At 40.0% G+C, this 21,246-nt stretch overlaps 1 pseudogene; it reads right to left on the bottom strand.

The window, feature by feature from the left end:
- Positions 1–4,630: 4,630 nt before the first annotated feature.
- Positions 4,631–10,235, bottom strand: LOC115950379 (annotated as a pseudogene).
- Positions 10,236–21,246: the final 11,011 nt, after the last annotated feature.

Raw genomic sequence — 21,246 nt, 5'->3', positions numbered from 1 at the left:
CACAATTAGTTGAAAAGACGTGCTCATGAGGGAACTTATTTGCAAGTATGCCCTTGTCAACAACTTTTATTAGCCAAAACCTCACTTTTCTTGGTCAGGAACGAAAACTAAGGTTCTGGGGGGCTATTGTAAGGACAAGGATCCCAAATCTAGTTTAAACGGGCAGTCAAGGTTATTTTCGAGGATACACCTCGGACCTTGGGGACGTGTACCAGCTATGTGAGGCGCATAAAGTTAAAACATCAAGAAGGAAAGAAGGCAGACTTGGCACGAAATATAAGAAAGATGAAGAAAGAAGGGTGTAGAAGCCATCCCCTCCACATTAAATACAAGACACGCACTCCCCTGGTAGCATTAATGTGGAAGTGATACCTGAATAGTGACTTCTAGCCTTACAGCTACCCATAAAGACTTTAGGGAGGTGCTGATGGGACCAATATCAAGGAGATTAGCAATTTGATCTACATGTGAAAGTCTAGGATGAAAGAAGAGGAGAGTATAAAAGGGGAAGGATTCCATTACAGAGGGAGGGGAATCAAAAAAGAGATCACTGTGTAACCAAGAACTTGAATATTTGTATAAGTCTAAGAGAAATATATAAGAACATACCATCCTCGGTCCTGACCGAGGAGTATTTTCCTTTTTCAAATTGTTTGTTTTATTCATTCTAACACCAATTAGCCTATTATAATCTACATTCTAACTCATTGAGCGTTCAATAACAAGCTCACTCTCTAACCAATTTATTTTTTTGGGCTCATTGTCCCATTGTCCAAATCTTTTGGGTTGTAAACTAAGTTGTGTCCTTATAGCTACATATTTTGAAAATCTAATTGTTAGATTTCATGTTATTTATGTTCTTAACATGCATGTCAAATTTCATTCAAATAGGATATTATTTACTATTAATTCTATAAACTTATTTTTTATGCATAATTTAGTCCTATAAAATTTTGAAATTTATATATTTGATTAATATTATAGTTATTGATCTTTAATCTTCTAGAAATTTTGTAAGCATGGATGATATAATAAGAAAATGTAACCTTATGGTGGATTTGTAAAAATTCACATCTAATAAAAGGAAATAAGAAGTTTGTAGCCATTGCCTACAAACTAATTTGTAGGCAAACTTTATTCTCTATAAATCAATAAAATAAACTTAAAAAGCTTGAATCTTTCTATTTCAAGAATTATTTGTATACATTTTTTTTTTTTAAAAATTTAAGAGAAGTTCATGACTAATAGCAATGCGTAATTTTACAAAATTATAAAAGAGATCAAGTGATCAAAATAAAAGAAGACAGCATAATTTTTCCTTTTGTTTTGAAGGACCCCGCAATGAGAATAAACCAACAACCTACACAGCAAGCTTGAACCAATCACTTTACTATAGGATTCAAATCAAAATACCCTTAGCCTAAGTACGAACCTTCAATGTCATATGTTGTTGCTAAATTGCTTTATGGCTTTCGCACTTTCTTAGTTCTTTCGACGTTTCTCAAAGCATATATCTTCCCACTTTGGATTTTAAAAGTCAAAACGCGTGAGATCGTCGGTCACTTGTAGGGACATTGCCAGTCAAGGAATGAAAGTTTGTGTAAAGACTAAGCCTCCGTTTGGATACAAATTATAAATGAAAATTATTTCACTATTTAGCTTATTTTCGCTACTATTTATGGGCCCCATTGCACTTTTTGGTACTATTTGTTAAGATATATGTGATTCATGTTAGGAACATATGTTAATATGGAATTGACTAATCTTTTAACAAAACGCACTTTACTTGTAATTGGGTAGATCTAAAATGTGTTTAATACTTCAAGGAATAAGGTTTCAAGTTCAAGTGTTAAAGCCATGCAAGTCTGTCCAAGATTCAAGTGAAGAAGTGTTGGATTTTAAATCTCAACAGCTAGCTTAACAGCTAGTATCTATCGAGGTTTAAGAAGCTGTTTCAGCCTGATGCTCAACAGTTGCTCAACATATAGGGTATCTATCGAGGTTTATAAAATCCAGTTTTTCAAATCTGAATTCAATCCAATCCGTGTATAGATGTTTGGACTTTCTTTTCTCACAATCCTAAACATATATAAGGATTGTTTTAAGGGCCGTCACAGCTGATGCAACTCAATGCAAAAGTTTTTCACAAGCATATTGTGAACCGGAGACATATGCCCTAATTCATCTTTCTCTTCAACAAGCTGCTGTGTTTGTACACCATAAGATTTTGTGACCAAGGAGCTTCGTGATCTTCATCGTGTGATGAACTGAAGAACTTTGTAGCCAATATCTTTCTCAAGTTGGTAAGTAAGCCGTGTATTGGGATTTGCACATCGAATTGGTTAGTCACGTACTGGGAGCCATACATTGAAAGAAGAGATTGTCACTACAGAATAAGTCCAATTAAGTATTGGGGTAAGGGTTCAATTGTAAGATGGTATAAGGTACTTAGATTCCTTTACTTGTAACCGCTTGTTGTGATAATAGTGAAATCTCGGGAGTGGTGACTTAAAATCACCTAGTGGGGTTTTTGCCGTGTAGGTTTTCCCCATTCGTAAACAAATCACCGTGTCAATTTATTTTCCACTGTACTTTAACTTAGTTGGTGATTTGTTTGTACTACCACGCTTATTGCATGCTAATTGAATTAATTAATTAACTTGGCTAATTAATTGGTTAATTCATCACAAGGGGTTAATGCATTCTTGGTCTATCAAGTAGTATCAGAGTGGGCACACTTTGATTAGGGTTATTCTTTGTTGTGTGATCCATTGACCCCTATTGTCATGGATAGAGGACAATCCTTAATTATATCTCATTTATTTGATGGCACTAACTATGCATACTGGAAAGTACACATGAGAGTTTTCTTGCAGTCATTAGATGAAAAAGTGTGGCAAGCTGTGGAGATAGGCTAGACCAAGCCAAAAGAAGTGTCGGCTAATTGGGATGATGCAAAGATCAAAGCGGCTAACTTCAACAGTAGAACATTGAATGCGTTATTCAGTGTGGTTATGAATGAGGAGTTCAAGAAGATATCATCTACTAAAACTACGAAGGAAGCTTGAACCATTCTCCAGACAACCTATGAAGGAAATTAAGCTGTTAAGGATTCAAAGTTTCAGAGGCTTACCACGAGCTTTGAAGAGATTAATATGGAGGAGGATGAGTCATTCGATGAGTTCTATGCCAAGCTCAAGGACATATTAAACTCGGCCTTTAATCTTGGGGAAACCATTTCCGAACCCAAGATTGTTAGAAAAGTGTGCGTAATAAACATTGTTCTTAAATTTTTATATAAAATCATTTTAAAGATATTATACAATACAATTTATGATCTCATCTAGCCACACTTTTAAATTGTGACAGTGTTGGACAAGGCTTAGCAATGGGTTCTTGTATATTGTATTATCTTCTTATATGGCTGAAGTTCCACCGGATCACCACCTCACGTGTGTTGGTGTGGTTGTGTTCTCCAAGACAGCAAGACTTGGGTTTTGTTGTGAGTCCCACATTGACCATTGTTTAGTTTATAAATTATTGTGATCCTATTTTGATATCTGAAAATATGGGATTTTGTATAAACATGGGCCTTAAGTACGTGCCTTGTCGCTTGTCCTATTGCGCATGTGAATCTAAATCAATTTTACTTTGAGCCTTTTATTTTTCTCTTTTCTTGCCATTTTTGTGCTTTTGACTTTTGTAACTGTTTATGACAATTTAGCTCAGACAATTGGAGATTAACTTTACTTATAAGCTAACTTATTATTTATTATTATTTGAACAAGTCAATGACTTGTTTAACACACCATTATAATACTTTCCCATAAGTTCAATTATTCTAGTGTGAAAACAAAAGGTCTAGTGTTTTTAACGGAAAATTATTAGATACTCCCGGAGTACCATAAATGCATACTCCCTCCTCTCACATGAATGGTGGGTCCCACCATGAATTTAATTAATGAGACCCACCATTCATGTGAGAGGAGGGAGTACTCATTTATGGTACTCCGAGAGTACATAATAATTTCCCGTTTTTAACACACACCAACAAATGTAACCAAATCTCCAAAGAATATGATTGGATTTTTTTTTTTTTTTGGGTTTTTGTAAATCAATAAAATAAGCTTATAAATGTTTTTTTTTAATTATTAAATTTAAGAGAAGTTCATGTTTGATTGCAGAGTGTAATTTTACAAAATTTTAAAAGATATCAATTGAGCAAAAAAAAAAAAATCCTTTTATCATAGTAAGCAAACTGCTAGCCTATTAAAAGACCTTATTTTGCAATACTTGGCTGGCTCTAAATATTTACTTTAATTGATGCACAGGTCATAACCACAAGTCCCACGATGCACAAATTGTTAGCTAACATCAGGTTCGGATGAATTTTTTATGGCCCTCCATTAGCGAAAGCAAAAGAGTATCCGATTTGAGACTCCGAGTACTTCACATGTTCTACAACAAAGAACCTCATAACAAGGATTTTTTAAATTTTCATTACAAGAAGCACAATTTGACTAATATTCACCGGGAAACAAAGTTACAAACTAAAGACCCAATCCAAGGGTTTACATGACACAAACAAGGCCATACCTAACAAGTAACAAATGCCACATACACAACATAAATTTTATTTTTGAGCAATGTCTATTTCACACACTACACTGTGTGTGTAAGTGAGTGTGTGCAATAGATATTTCCCTATATTTTTATTATAGATTGTAAGATAGTAAACACATTGCCACAAAGGAATGTTCCAAGTTTTAGACAAATTGATCCAAGTCTTCATCCGCAGTGGTGTATTTCACCTCTGGATAAAGCTCTAAAGCCTCCAAACCAAAAGAAGCCTTAACCTGAGTTTGTAAGATTTCTCTTCACAAATATAGCATGGGCAATGGATAGGAAGAGGTTTAAAGGACTGGAAGACTCTGCAAAAAAGCAAAAATAAGAATCAGATAGCCCAACCATCTATGAAACTGTCAACATTCTCTGGCTAATACATGGAACTGCTCGAATCAATAGGACGATTATTTCTTTTTTATTATATTTATGCCAACCAAAATTTTCAATAAGAAACCAAACAAGTTATGCACTAAATATTGATGAAATGAAGTCAGTCGTCCAGAAAAATAGTCAAATACAACTAATGTGTACATAATCACTGCTTCTACTTAAATGTTTTTATTATTGTTTCTAATATGTGGATCTTTGGTGTTAACAGTTAGCTGGTTTGACTAACAGTACTAAGAAATGAAAGAATATAATTCAATTTCCCTAATAATTAAGATGCAAAAAAAATAAAAATAAAAATAAAAATTTCCCTAATAATTAATTAATTATCCAAATTGCAAATGGGGTAATAAAGTGTGTCTTAACAAATTAGATCAAAAAAACTCACACGTCTAAGGAAGGAGGAGATACATGATCCAAACCAATTTAGATCCATAAGCAAACTGTAACACCCCAAGTTTTTCTTTAAATAATGTGTATATTTTCAGTGAGGGCATTTTTGTAAAATTGTCAATAAGATATTTGTTATGAGTGGTCCGTAATCTCTCCCATCCTCTCTTCATTCTCACGGCTGATCTCTCCTCCTATCTCTTATTCACTCTTCTTCTTCGCCAATGATGACCGAACCCCAAAGCTCCCATCTCCTTCATCATTTCTTTCCCCTCTCTAGTCGAAATCTCTTTGTTAGGGAGGATTATGTCTCCATTGATTCTCCTAGTAGCCAAAACTCCGAGAGATTTTGAAGTGCAAGAGACCCAAGGTAAAAATCTAAGTTTTCTCTCAATTTCTTCTATGAAATCCTTTGGGTTTTGTTATTTTATGATGTTTATGGTATATCCTTGATGGGTTTGGTGAGTAATAGAAGATTAGAGGATTATGAGAATTTGGGTAGCAAGTGTTTTGTTTAAATCCGAAAATTTCAGTTCATTAGTGGGTTTTTGCTTTAATGAGATGATTTGGTAAAACGTTTTTACTATGGGTATTTATCCTATTTTGTTTGTATTGCTTTTTGATGTTGTGGGTTTTGTTTTAGGGGTTGTTTTATTAAGTTGTTGGGACATTTAAGACTTTATTTGGAGGTTATTAATTTAACGAGATGAATTGGATGTTTTGTTTGGCAATCATGTGAGTTGGGTTTCTTGTAAAATCATATGGGTTTTTGAATTATGTTGAGGATTGGGATTTATTTTTAAAAGTGAATTCCTTGCATTTTGGGATAGATTTTGACATATGTGATAGTTGATGGTATTGACTATGAAATTGTTTAATTGATATGTACATTATGCTTGTTGCATGCCAAGTGTTTGATAAATTGCCTATATGAGTTATGCGATTGAATTTCTTGACTTGTGTTGTGATGATTGTTATATGAGATTATGGGTTGTAATCCTAGTTGTTTATATGTGCTAACACATGTAGCTCTAAGGTTTAACCAAGTCTCAAAGCTTTTGGCATAGTGTTAAAATTATAGTATTTTTCTTTTGAGACTCTAAATCTGTCTCTGACAGATTTGAGTAAGCTGCACTATGTGATTTTTTATAAATTATAGAAAAAAAATTTTGAACCGAATTTTTGATGGTACGTATTACACATATAAGAGCTTATCCCTATTTAATTTTAAGTTGATTGGATAACTTTTCATGGACCAAACAATTTTTACAAAAGAGCTGACCTGCTGTGTAGTGAATCTGAAAGTATGACGAGTATGTTGGGATTTTGTGGAATTTACTTGAAACCTTCATTGAGTGGGTTGGCTTGTACATTCTTGTGTTTTCTTCAACATGTGTTTTACTTAGTTAATTTTTATAATGGTTTGGTTTAATCTCTTGTAGTAATGTATTAAAATTCTTTGATTGTGTTATGGTCCTTTGGATCACTTGTATGCTTGTTCAATGTCCGTTGGGAATAGGTGCCTTGGGATAGTCAAGTTAGGCTTTAGGCCCTTGATTTGATTTTGGGGGACCATTTTCGATTTATGGAGACAAGTTTGAAAGTACTTTGTGATAGGCCTTGTTATTGATAGACTTGATCATTGTGTTTCTAGGTTTTGAGATTCTCGGCAATGGACCCAGTAATTGGATTGCTTGCTTAGGTGGTGGTACCCAGTTGAGGTAAAATTGGTTGCCCTTTCGAGGTAAGTAGCTTTTTAATGGGAATTTTTGGAAAATAACCATGTTGCATAAACGTTGTTTTTGAGTTAAACACATTTTGGAAAATTATTTGTGGAACTATATCTTTCTAAAAACTATTGTGTTGTAACCTTAATGTATATGACTATTTATGAAAAATGCATCATGTTTAATATTGCATATGGGGAAATGCATGAATATTTGGCATGGGAAAGAAAAGCATCTTTGATTAAATTCTTGAGAATAGATTTTATGGATTTATTGCATTATTCGCAAAATTTAAAGATGCTTTGATAATTGGGAGAGTTGATACAAAATCTTCTTGACAAGAAATGAGTTTGAAGGCTTTGAGAAGCTTGTAAATATCTTTGGATATTAAAAGGTTTTGTGAAACTACTTGGAAATGAATTGTGTTTTGAATTCATGTAATTTGTGAGCTCTTTATGTTTTACCCTTGTGCTGTGACGTGTGATTACCCGACGATTACCTAGCTAGATACTATATTCTGTGTGACATTGGTATCTTAGCACCTGTCCTTGTGATGGCATATGAGTTTCGTCTTTGTGACGGCAAATCAGTTCCGTCTTTGTGACGGCATATGAGTTCCGTTCTTGTGACGGCGTTAAGTTTCGTCTTTGTGACAACAGATTAGTTCCAGCTATGTGTCGGCCATGAGTTCCATCTTTGTGACGGCAGTTGAGTTCTGTCTTTGTGACGGCGTTGTCATGTGGCCTTTGGTTGGATTTTCAAGTTTCAAAATAGTGTTTTGATAGCTCACAGTATATAGTATGTAGTTTCATGTTGAGATATTTTAAGAAAGCTTTGTGCTGCATGGTTTTAATCATTCTTGTTATTTTACTAATGAAAATGAATTTATTGGATTTTCATTGAAATTCCCAAAGTATAACATGTTTTGTAAAATGCCCTTTATCATGAGACTTGCATTTTCCTCACCCCCATTAATTATGTTACTTACTGGTCTTTAGCTCATTCCAATCTCCAATAGTTTTACAGAAAAATTAGCTACATGTCGGGCATGGAGCTTAATTTGTTGGTGGTGATTGGAGTCCTATATTAAAATTGGGAGACTTGGGTTATAAATGGTTGATGACTCAATCTTGCAAAGTTTAACAAGGTCATAATTAATTCTATTGGAGGTTGGGTACTTGGGGTTTGTTAGCCTTAGGCGTGTTAGGCCTAGCTTCAATGTTGAGGTTGTGTATTCTAGAAGGGATTGTGATTTTGTGTTATCCATTTGAAGCTTTGAAATATATTCATGTATTATTTGGAAGCACATGATTTGAGTTATTGTTTGTAAATGTGTTATAGAGCTCTGACTTGTAATATGGAGATTTTAGTATGGTTATTTATTCTTATCATGTATTTAGGAAAAAAAAAAAACTCCTAGTTCTTGCTCTTAATGGTTCTTCTCACGCTTTGGACCTTTTTGGGTTTGGGGTATGACACAAACACTAGAAATCAACAGATGAAATTGTGCTTACTAACATTGGATTTTCTTTAGAAGTTGATCCTCCAAAAGATAAGTTTTTTCAAGGGTCTTGCCAATCTTCTTCTCCCATAGGGAAACAATCTCATTGAAGGAAAAAAAATATTTGCAGGGGGTCTATTATGAAGGACCTTGTTCAAGGTTCTTGGATCGTCCACTGCTTTTATAAGTCGCAATATCCTCTTCTTTGGAAAAAATTACTGTTAACATAGAAAATAACAATTCCTTGGTCATCTTGAACCAAAGTAGTTGATCTAGTTGACTTATATCTAGTGAAAGGTGCACACACGCACGCACATACATAAGCAAATGAGAAAGTCTTGAAAAGTTTACTTATATCTGGTAAAAGGTGCATGCACGCACACACGTACATAAGCAAATGAGAAAGTCTTGAAAAATTTAAAGAGAAAGATGATTGAATTTATATTAATACCTTTGGTGTTTCCATCTCCAATTATTTCAACTTTGTCCCTAGGAGGAGCTGTGAAACTGCCAGTGCCACCTGTTAGTGCAATTCCAAAGTTGAAACTGCCAGTGCCACCAGTAAGTGCAATTCTGTAGTTGGGCAAAAAGTACCCAGCAAAGCCATTGGACACAAGGTAGGTATAAGGAACTCCTTCAGCCTCAATGGATCTTCGGATGCTAGCCTTCACCCTGAGATGATGTTCAATTGGATCAACTGCCTTGGCACGATCCACATCAACTCCAAACTCGGACAGGAAGAACCTCTGAAACCCACCAATATTTCATTGTATATAATGTAAGTTTCTTGATTTCTCATGTAGTTCAACAATTACAAGCCAAACAGCTAATAGAAGAAGTTAAATTGCATATTTGGTCATCAACTTTTGTTTTTTTGCTTTAGCATGTTTCAAAAAAGTCATTACCATCATCTGGTAGGAGTAAATTGCTGAAATAATAAATGAATTAATGAAACTGAGGTCACTTTGAGGATGTTGGGCCTATGACGTGACATGAATTCCATTTATCACATCTACAATTTTCATTTATTTTATGGTGATAAGTATCTTTTTGAAACAATTTTGAAAGTAAAGAGATTAAATTTAAAGGACGATTTGATAGGCCAAAGGTTGTTAAATACTAAATAAGCAACTTTACAAAAGAGGGAAAATAAAGTTGGAAAAATATTAAAAAGATTTAAGAAAGATATGTGCCTTGCCTTGATATTTCCACAGCTTCTTTGATGGCAGCAACAATCTTCACTTGATCAGCTATCTGTTCTGGCGATCCAAGTGCAGAGATCACTCCATCAACTTGCTTGATTGCCTTAATCCAAGCTTTCATGATGATATATGTCTCCCTGTGAAACAATCACAACTTCCAAGATCAATATACTAATCCAAAGCATTAACAACACACCCACGATGTGGAGAACTAGAGTTTGTACATACATGGAGAAGTGTCACTCCAAAGCTCTTGAAGCTCCCAATGAGTTTAGACTTTTCAGGATTAGAAGCTGTGTTTTCTCTGACCAATGCAAAAGTGGGGTGCCCAGCTTTCGCACTTTCCTCCACAATGTATTTTTCAGTCCCTCCAATTATCAAAATCTTGCTTTTTTGAGCCATTCAAAGAGAATTTAAAACTGAATGGATTAATAGGGTTTAAGAGAACCAGAGAGTTGGACTATCGTAGGGGTAGTTCTCAGTTTCAAACAAAGGAAGTCAGAGCTCCTTAAATACAAGTAAATATACGGAAACCTCTTTGTTTGATTCCCTCAACTATTTTTTATAAGACAACATATCATTCCTTAATTCTCTCAGTTATAGGTTTTGTTATGATATTTCGTCATGCAATATGCAAGGGGCTCATAGTCATAGTGGCTTCTCAATTTCATTTGTTTATTACTTTTAGAATCACTCAGTAGTCTACTTTAATCAACAAAATGACTTAAAGGGTTTACAATATTACGTATATGCTAATCTTTGATCAATATTCATAGACACTTACACTTTACTTTTAGGGGGCATTTGGTTCTTCATGATGTAATATTACACTATAATATTTGGTTCTTCATGATGTAATATTACACTATAATATTATGTTATTGTAATCTTATATTAATTTAATCACAATATAAGAATACAATATTACATTGTTTAAGAAGGTGATGAGATAAAAATAATGTAATATATTTTGTAATTTTAAATTATGGTAATGTTAAAAAAAATAAAATAAACTAAAAACTTTAATATCACATCTCCCATTAAAAGCACATCACAGCAAACCAAACGAGTTGGAAATACTTGTAATAAGGTTGTACAAAATTTAAGTTAGGGTGTGCAAAAATATTTTTAAGGAAAAATAAAAGTATTAAACTAACCAAAAAAAAAAATTTTATATATGATTTTTTTTTTTTTTTGAATTCAACGGTTTATTTGAACCTCTTGAATATATTATAGCATCGCCCTTACGTTAGGACATACATTAATAATCCATTTTAGGAAAAAATTTATGGGAAATTGAAAAAGCTAAAAGCTATCACAAAAGTTTGATAGGTTTTTCAATTTTTGATAAAAAATTTCCTAAAATGATTTACTAACATATGCCCTGAGAGCATTCACATCAAGGATCTCAAAAAATTTAGCATTTAGCATTTCAAAAATCTATTTTATCTATTTTCACAACTCATTTTACAATACACCCAGCATCAAATATTCTATTTTAACATAAAACACATTAAGATAATATAAAAAAATCAATAAAATAATATATCCCACAACAATATACAATACCCACATCCAGAATTCAGGGAAAAAAAAAACACACCACATCTGGCTACAACCAGCACCCCCTTAGCCACAGCAATTGCACCTTAGCCACTGTCACACCCTCTACCACCATAATCACAAAAAATTGCAACCCACCACATCCAAAAAAAAATTAATCACCCAAAACCACCATCATCGCCACCCACAACTTGCAAATTAGAACCCCACCACCGAATCAATCAACCCACACCAATCTCTCAGCTACCCCGATCAACCCACACCCACAACTAGCATCCAAAGCCACCCTAATCAAACCATGAACCCAACCACCGAAAAAAAAAAAAGAAAAAAAAAAACCCATAGAATTTAAAACCCATCGAAATCAATCAAAACCCACCAAAATTAAAACTTATCGATATCAAATCACAAACCCACTGCAACCCATCCACATCGAAATCAACCCACAATCCACGAACCATCGCAAAGACCCATAATCCACGAAAAACCATCGCAACCCAGCCACAGCAAAGACCCACAACTCGAGAGGTAGAGAGAAAGGGATACGGAGAGGCAAAGAGAAAGTTAAAGAGAGAGGAGACAGAGAGAGAGAGAGAGATGTAGGGAATTAACCCGAATTCCCAACCTGTTAGAAACAAAAAAAAAAAATAGAGAAAACACACGCCAAAGAAAATAATCACACGCACAAGATAATATTTACGTGGTTCGGCAATTTACCTACGTCCACGGAATTGCAGAGATTTCACTATTATCAGGGGAAAATACAAAATGCGGCTACAATTTTTTCTCTCATTCTAAGAAACACGAGAAAAACAAACCTTAATCACAAAATTGCGTTTTCTACATCCTGGGCACAGAATTCACAATGGGTTACAAACAAAACTAGGCTCCACAAAGCCCAACAAGAGAGAGAGAGAGAGAGAGAGAGAGAGAGAGAGAGAGAGAGAGAAATAAAATAGTAGCAACTTGCTACAATAAGGTGTTAGTAATAGAACCTTACTGTAGCAAGTTACTAAAAAATTTTAAGATTTGGCACCCACGAAAAAAATGGGTTTTAGGTAATTTTGTTGCTAAAATAGGATTTTAGCATTTATCACATATTTGGTGTGAATGCTCTAAGAAAATACGTTAGTAAAACCCTTTAATGAATGATAGTTTTTCAATTCTTTGAATGTCATGACACCTATTTTCTTAACGACTAGATAATAACCTACCTGCACACTCTAGAGTTTTGTGCTAATTGCAATTACCCATGTAGTAGAAAGTGTCACAACCTTCACTTGTTCCTTTTCTAATCCCAAAGACCGCTGGATTTGCATTGCATATTCAAAGTTAGTACATGGTAAAACTTCAATTCATCATGAGTAGGTAGAAGGATATTGATTTCTAAATTAACACAAAGATATATACTTCTAAAAGGGTAAATGATTTCACCTTACAATGTTATGTCCATGTACTAAATAGGAAATAAACAAGAGAGATTAGAGAAACATTGGATCCACTTTAGATTGCCTCTTCTATGATTGATGACAAAAACTTGAATTTTAACAATTAATTGATAACATAACTATTAATCTTTGATCACCTTAAAATTTTGCAAGCATAGAGAATATACGAAGATAATGTAGTTTAACGGTGGATTTGTCAATATTCGAATCCAATTAAAAAATATTGAGTGGTATAACATTGCTTAAAGTTACACCAAGTGTAACTTGAACCCAACCATATATATATATATATATATATATATAAACATAATGGCATTTAAATTGTGTGGCCTCTTAACTCGTAAGCATATGTGAAAAAAATTCTACAAGGTTAATCAAAAATCAAACTTTTTCGGTATTATATATGTACGGCACCGAGATCCCAAGACCCATATGGGCCCTGGGCCCAGGCCCAACGGAACAGCCCCATTGCCCTAAGCCCTTCTTGAAACTGCCTTCATGTAAAAACAAGTTTTGGGCCTTGAATCCTGAGAAGTGTTCGGCATAAGCTTTCCCGAACAAGCATATGAACCGTGTCCGGGAAAATCATTAAATGCTCGGGAAACCGCATTACCGAGCACAATCGACTAAGCTGGAACCAAGTTCCAAGGCCATAATTGTTGCATCCCACTCTCACCTAAACACCCACTTAAAGCAGATAATATTGGACCTTCAATAGCACTAGCGGTGGCTATAATCATAATCTCCCCACTAACCTTAGCTATAAATAGCAGAAGTTTGGGAAGAGGAAGAGGTTCAGAAAAATAGAGAGAAAACAGTCAAGGAAGAAGAGAGATTAAGTGTTGCTTTGAGTCTCTCTGTCGAGAACGACCTAGAGTAGGAAATCTTGAAACCCACTACAAATAAATTGTGAGCCCAAGTGAGTTAAAGCCCAATAGTCTCATCTCTGGTTCCCACAATTGGCGCCCACCGTGGGGCTCTCCTACGAAGCTGTGGTTCAACTAAGACTCAAACAAGGGAAATGTCCGAGGAGCGTTCAGGAGGGCGTGCACCGAGCAGTTCCATAGGATCTTCTCGGGGATCGACGTGGAGGGAGAGAAGGTAGAAACGGCGGGAGGATAGGGAGCACCCCAGAGAAGAGGAAAGGTCCGGATTTGGAGAAGGGTCGAATCAGACCCACCGAACGGTTTCGGGTGTCTCGGTGCATAGGCAGTATGATGATAGAGACCGAGAACTGGAGCGGTTGCGCAGACTGGTAATGGATCTAGAGCTGGAAGCAAGGGGTCGACACCAAGAAAGGAATCGCAACCCCCGGCAAAGGAGAAATCGGGGTGAGGAGGGCTCTAGTCGATCTGGTACGCAACGATTCCAAAACCGATCATGCTCTCAAGAGTCACAACGGCACTCCCGAGAGACACGTCATCACCGAGACCGTTCACGGTCGCATGGATACGATGACCGAGGGTCAGAATCACCGGAGGAACGGCAGCCCCACAATGCTGCCATGGACGTCATGAGCCAAGCCTTACGAATGGCTGTCCGGTCTCCGTTCTCCGATGAGATTGAACGGGCCCCTATGCCGAGCAGATTTACACGACCGCCATTCAATTCCTACAAGGGGAAGACAGACCTCGTGGAGCATGTCAGTCATTTCATCCACATGATGTCCTTGCATGCACACAATGATGCATTGATGTGTAAGGTATTCCCCTTCAGTCTCGGCTCAACGGCCCTGAGATGGTTCAATGGGTTACGAAAAGGCTCCATTCGTAGCTTCGCCAAGCTAATTCAAGAGTTCGACAGTAGATTCGTGACATGTAGCCGAGTGCAACAGCCGGTAGACGCGCTACTTTCCATAAAGATGAGGGTCGGAGAAACCCTTCGGAGTTATGCCAGCCAGTACTGGGAACTTTACAACGAGATTGGTGGAGGAAATGAGAAAATTGCGGTAAACACCTTCAGGATGGGGCTCCCCGAAGACTCTAAATTACGGGAGTCATTGACGAAAAGACCTCCCAAGGATATGAGGCAACGTATGAGACGCATAGAGGAGTACAAACGCCTGGAGGATGATCGGCTGCAGAGCAGGGGGAAAGCTCCGTTACTCGGTAGATCTCGGCAAGGCATTGTGCCGACAAGACCCAAAAAAGACTTCAGAATGCAGGAACCAGAGGTGCAAATCGAAGGAGTTAATGTGGCGTTCAAAGAGCCCGGGCACAAAATCTTAGATCGGATCAAGAACGAGTCATTCTTCAGGTGGCCAAACAAAATGGGGGGCGACCCATCCCGGAGGAACCAAAACCTATACTGCACATACCACAGAGACAAAGGACACACCACCGAGCAGTGTCGGGTACTAAAAGATCACCTCGGGCAGCTAGTAAAGGCAGGGTACCTGAAAGAGTTTGTAGTAGACTCCACTGACCGAGAAGCCGGCCAGGGCGTCCAACAGAAAAGGAACCCCTTCCCGCCACCACTGGGGGTGATCGAAGTCATCCACGCTGCACCAAGAGGAACGACAGCAGCAAAAAGGGTATTGACAGTGGCTTGCATGGAAAGAGTTTCAGTCGAGAAGAAGAAGAGAGTTGAACGGCTGACCATCTCGTTCGGAGAAGACGATTTGGAAGGGACGGTCCAACCTCATGACGATGCATTGGTGGTGACGGCTCGGATAGGCGGATTCCTGGTGAAGAGGGTGATGATCGACCAAGGAAGCGGGGCTGACGTCATGTACCCGGACCTTTTCGAAGGGCTCGAATTGAAGACCCAGGATTTGGCGAAGTATGACACACCACTAGTCTCATTTGACGGGAGAGTCATAATTCCCGAGGGACAAATCTCTCTCCCAGTGGACATGGAAGGCAAGGGAGTTATAGTTACCTTCATAGTAGTCCGATCATTCTCACTGTATACCGCGATCCTGGGGAGGCCGTGGATTCACGTAATGAAGGCTGTTCCGTCCACCCTCCACGTGAAAGTAAAATTTCCCACTAAATTTGGAGTGGCCGAGGTGAGGGGGAACCAACAAGTGGCGAGGCAGTGTCTTGTCGCCGCAGTCAGGTGGAAAAGTGAACAGCTCGGACAAGCTGAACAGACCGAGAAAGAAACTTCATAGTAATTACAGAAACCCCAAGGGGAAACCGGGGCGGACGTGGCCGAGGAGGTATTGAAGATTAGAATTTTTCCAGATACTGACAGGTATTTCCAGATAGGTACGAGCATGAATGACCGGGAAAAGGTAGAGATGTTGTTGTTCCTTTTGCAAAACGTAGACGTTTTTACCTGGAGCCCGTATGAAGTGCCCGGCGTAGATCCTGAGTTCATTGTCCACAAACTCAACGTGGACCCATCATTTCCCCCGAAGAAGCAGAAACCGAGAAGAGCGTCAAAGGAACATGTTGACGCAGTAAACCTGGAGGTCCAACGGCTGAAGGAAGCCGGAGCGATTAGAGAAATATTCTTCCCGAGATGGCTAGAAAATACAGTTGTAGTGAAGAAGAAGAACGGTAAATGGAGAGTTTGTGTGGACTTCACAGACTTGAACAGGGCGTGTCCCAAGGACCCGTTCCCAATGCCCAAGATTGACCAACTAGTAGACGCCACGTATGGGCACCCGAGGATGAGCTTCCTGGATGCTTTCCAGGGTTACCACCAGATTGCCTTGGCGCCCGAGGATCGAGAAAAGACAGCATTTATCTCCCCAAGTGCAAACTATCACTACAATTTCATGCCATTTGGATTGAAGAACGCTGGAGCCACGTACCAGCAGATGATGACGAGAATGTTCCGAGAAAAAATTGGATGCACGGTTAAAGTATATATTGACGACATGGTGGTAAAAAGCAGAAAAGAGTCACAGCATACGGAAGACCTCCGGGGAGTATTCGAGATACTATGGCGGCATAAATTGCGCCTGAATGTCGAGAAGTGCATTTTCGGTGTGGGGGCTGGCAAGTTCCTGGGTTATCTGATCTCTACTCGGGGAATAGAGGCTAACCTTGACCAAATAGAGGCCGTGAACCGTCTCAGACCACCAAGCAATCCCAAGGAAGTGCAAGTGCTTACCGGGATGTTAGCCGCCCTAAACCAATTCATCTCCAAGTTCGCCGATCGCTGCCGGCCGTTTTATCAACTTTTGAAGAAGTGGAAGGGGTTTCATTGGGACGAGGGATGTGATGAGGCTTTTCGAGAGCTGAAGGAATACTTGGGAAAGGGGCCAAGGTTGACGGCCCCGGAGCCCGGGGAGGATTTGTTTATGTACCTCTCAGTCACCGACCATGCCGTAAGTGCTGTGTTACTAAGGGACCAAGGAGTACAGATGCCAGTGTATTACATAAGCAAAACCTTGGTAGATGCCGAGACGAGGTACCTGCCCCTGGAGAAGTTGGTTTTAGCCCTGGTACACGCCACTAGGAAGTTGCCACATTACTTCCAGGCTCATACGGTGTTCGTCTTCACCGAGTATCCATTACAGTCACTGTTAAAGAGATCAGACTTCACGGGCCGAATTGCCAAATGGGGGACTCAGTTGGGATCGTTTGACATAAGATACCGACCGAGAAGCTCGGTGAAGGGACAGGTTCTTGCAGATTTCATCGCAGAATTCACACCCAAGAGCGACGGCAAGGTAATCTGTAATGCAGAAATTCGTCCGTGGAAGGTATTTGTGGACGGTGCTTCAAATGCTATGGGGACCGGGGCTGGTATTGTCATAATCACCCCGGAGGGCATACGATTGGAACACTCCTTCAGATTGGGATTCAAAGCCTCAAACAACGAAACCAAGTATGAGGCCCTACTAGCCGGTTTGAGGGCCGTATTGCATCTAGGCGCAAAAGATGTTGAGATTTATTCAGACTCTCGGCTGGTTGTTTATCAAATCACAGGAGACTTCGAGGCTCAGGACTCTCGAATGAAAGCTTATCTAAGTGCGGCCAAGCAGATTATCGGTCAATTCAGAACGGTAAAGGTGTCCCAGGTAGGTCGGTCACAAAACAAACACGCCGACTCACTTGCCACGTTAGCTTCATCAGCTACCGAGGATACGCCACGGCTAGTCACAATAGAGCTTATAAGGGAGCCAAGCATCAGTGTGAAGAGTATTCACAACCAAGCCAGAGTGGAGGTTGCCAAGGTCGCGGTGGCCAATCCGTGCTGGATGAACCCGATCATAGATTTCCTTGCCGAGGATAAAGTTCCGGATGATGAAGACGAGGCCAAAAAAATTCGTCGGGTAGCTCCCCGGTACTGGCTGTCCTCGGATCACAAACTGTACCGAAGGTCCTTCGCAGGCCCTTTCCTTTTATGCTTACATCCCGAGAAAGTAAGCGAGCTTCTGACCAAGCTACATGAGGGAGCGTGTGGCGGCCATGTTGGGGGACGATCTTTAGCGCACAGAGCGATGACTCAGGGGTTTTGGTGGCCACAGATGCAGAAGGATGCTGCCGAATATGTTCGAAGGTGCGAACAGTGTCAAAAGCACGCCCCTTTGATCCATCAGCCAGCAGGTTGTCTGAACCCCGTTAGCAGCCCGTGGCCGTTCGTGCAATGGGGGCTTGACATCCTCGGACCATTCCCCCGAGCAATAGGAAACCGCCGTTTTGTATTAGTGGCTGTAGATTACTTCACAAAATGGGCGGAAGCTAAGACCTTGGCAAACATCCGGGATACTGACGTGAAAAAGTTTGTATGGAAAAATATAGTCACAAGGTTTGGGGTGCCAAATTTGCTAGTAACAGACAATGGGCTACAGTTCAATAGCAAAGCTTTTCGGACCTTCTGCAGCGAACTCGGCATCAGGAACAAGTATTCAACCCTGGCTTATCCACAAAGCAACGGCCAAGCTGAGGCAGTGAACAAGACTATTTTGAACGGGCTCAAGAGAAGGTTGGACGGGGCAAAAGGAAGATGGGCAGAAAAGCTACCCAATGTATTATGGGCTTACCGTACGACCCCCAGAAGATCCATGGGCGAGACCCCTTTCTCTTTGACATACGGGGCTGAGGCTGTGATACCAACCGAGGTGAGCTTATGCAGTGCACGGGTCGCGAGGTTTGACCCTGCCCAGAACGCCGACCTGATGATGGAGCGTTTGGACTGGCTAGAACAATGCAGGGAGGCCGCAACCGTACGGCTCACCGAGTATCAGCAGAAACTAGCCCAAAGATACAACCGAGATGTAAAGGGGAGGGAATTCAGTGCCGGAGAATTGGTACTAAGAAAGGTCGTGGGAAACATGCGAGACATAGTTGCAGGGAAGCTTGCTTAAACCTGGGAAGGACCGTACAGAGTTACCGCCATCGCCGGTGCTGGGGCCTACTACTTGGAAGACCTTGACGAGAGGCCGCTTCCACAGCCATGGAATGCCAACAACTTAAAGAAGTTCTACGCGTGACCATCCGTGTAAGCCAAAACTTGTATTTTGCTAAAATCAAGATTATGATGAAGTTGCTTGTATATACTGTTTTTGATTCCATAATTGCACACCAAGAGAATTGCAAATAAAAAACTATAAGGATAGAAACCTGGCCCTCGGCTCGATTAAAATCGTCGAGCAGGTGGAAACCTTATCACTAAAATCTCTAAGGACAGAAACCTGGCCCTCGGTTCGATTAAAATCGTCGAGCAGGTGGAAACCTTATCACTAAAATCTCTAAGGATAGAAACCTAGCCCTCGGCTCGATTAAAATCGCCGAGCAGGTGGAAACCTTATCACTAAAATCTCTAAGGACAGAAACCTGGCCCTCGGCTCGATTAAAATCGCCGAGCAGGTGGAAACCTTATCACTAAAATCTCTAAGGACGGAAACCTGGCCCTCGGCTCGATTAAAATCGCCGAGCAGGTGGAAACCTTATCACTAAAATCTCTAAGGACGGAAACCTGGCCCTCGGCTCGATTAAAATCACCGAGCAGGTGGAAACCTTATCACTAAAATCTCTAAGGACAGGAACCTAGCCCTCGGCTCGATTAAAATCACCGAGCAGATGGAAACCTTATCACTAAAAACACTAAGGACAGAAACCTTGCCCTCAGTTAGGCTAAATTCGCCGAGCGGGTGGAAGCTTTATCTTCACAAAGGAATAAAAGGATAAAGGACAAAAACGTCATCCTCGATAGGATCGAAATCGCCGAACATACGAGAACCCTAACCCTTTACAAACGATTAAATCCGTTGACACTCTCGGATTCTCCAAAGCACCGCGCAATAGGTTTTGGGGTATCATTCCATTTACAGCCAAAACACTGGCATAGTCCAAGCGAAACATACAAATAGACAGAAATTCATTCAACAAATTAAAACCAAAGTTAAAAAAAAAGGAAGCTGTTTACCGATCAAACAAGTAGAGGAAATTGTTCGTTCACCACATCCCGGTGACATAGGCAAATAAACCATTAAGAAAACTGAAAATGCGATAAAAATAGGTAAAAGCGTAAATAAAGTGAGAGGTTGCAGAAAATCAGCTGGAGGGTCGGGTCGAATCCGTCACTTCTGGCTGGTCGGTCAGGGGGTAACGCGAGTCTTCGCCGAGAAGGTCCTGTACAGTCGGGATGCTGGTGGCTTCCATGTCCTCCGGCTCAACATGAGCGTCAATTTGTTCAACCAGCTCCCTCATGCTTGCCGTTTCCTCCTTCTCAACAGCGGCCGGGGGATCCTACACGGCAGTAACAGGGCTCGAAAAGGGAATTTGGTTGGGGTCTCTCAGGTGGGAATCCTCGGGAACTCCCAGTGCTTGGAGAGCGGCGAACCACCCGGCCTCAAAACCCAGGTTCCGAGCCTGGGCCACTACCAGCTCTGCATATTTCTCGGCATCAGTAAAGCCTTCGTTGTACCACTTCTGCTCGCAGGCCGCCAGGGCTGCCCTAAGGTCAGCTAGTTCCTCGGCATTGGAAGTATTGAGGCTGATGGCTTCAGCTAGCTTAACTTCCATTTCGTTCTGCTTAGTCAAAAGCTCCGCACACCTCTTTTCCGCCAACACCCTGTTTTTCTCCGCGGCAGCGGCCTTCTTCTCGGCGGACTCAGCTGCCTTTAGCTTTTCCTTCGCTGTTTTGGCCGCTGACTCCCGCGCCCCCTTTTCGCGCTCGACTTCCTCGGCAAGATCCCATGCCTGGCCAGCCATTATGTGAGCCAGTTGAGCAGCCTAGCAAGCACAAAAGTTAGTAAGGAAGCAGAAGTAAATGTATGGGAAGAAATAGATAACTAAAGAATTACCGCGATAGCGTGCCACTCTAACCGGCACCCCACAGACTCCTCTGATCCCTCCTCAAAGGCGTGTATGTCCTCGGGAAGAAGAAGACCCTCGGCCAAGGTTTGGGCAATACGGCCACCCTCGCCTTTCTCCCACATCCGCACACAGGCGGTCGAAGGCAAAGGCTTGCCGTCCAATAAGAACTTGGGCTTCCAC

This window comes from Quercus lobata, chromosome 6 (genome assembly GCF_001633185.2).
Source record: "Quercus lobata isolate SW786 chromosome 6, ValleyOak3.0 Primary Assembly, whole genome shotgun sequence".
Taxonomy (NCBI): Eukaryota; Viridiplantae; Streptophyta; class Magnoliopsida; order Fagales; family Fagaceae; genus Quercus; species Quercus lobata.
Note: the sequence above shows the minus strand (reverse complement) of the source record. Positions and strands in the feature narration are given on the sequence as shown.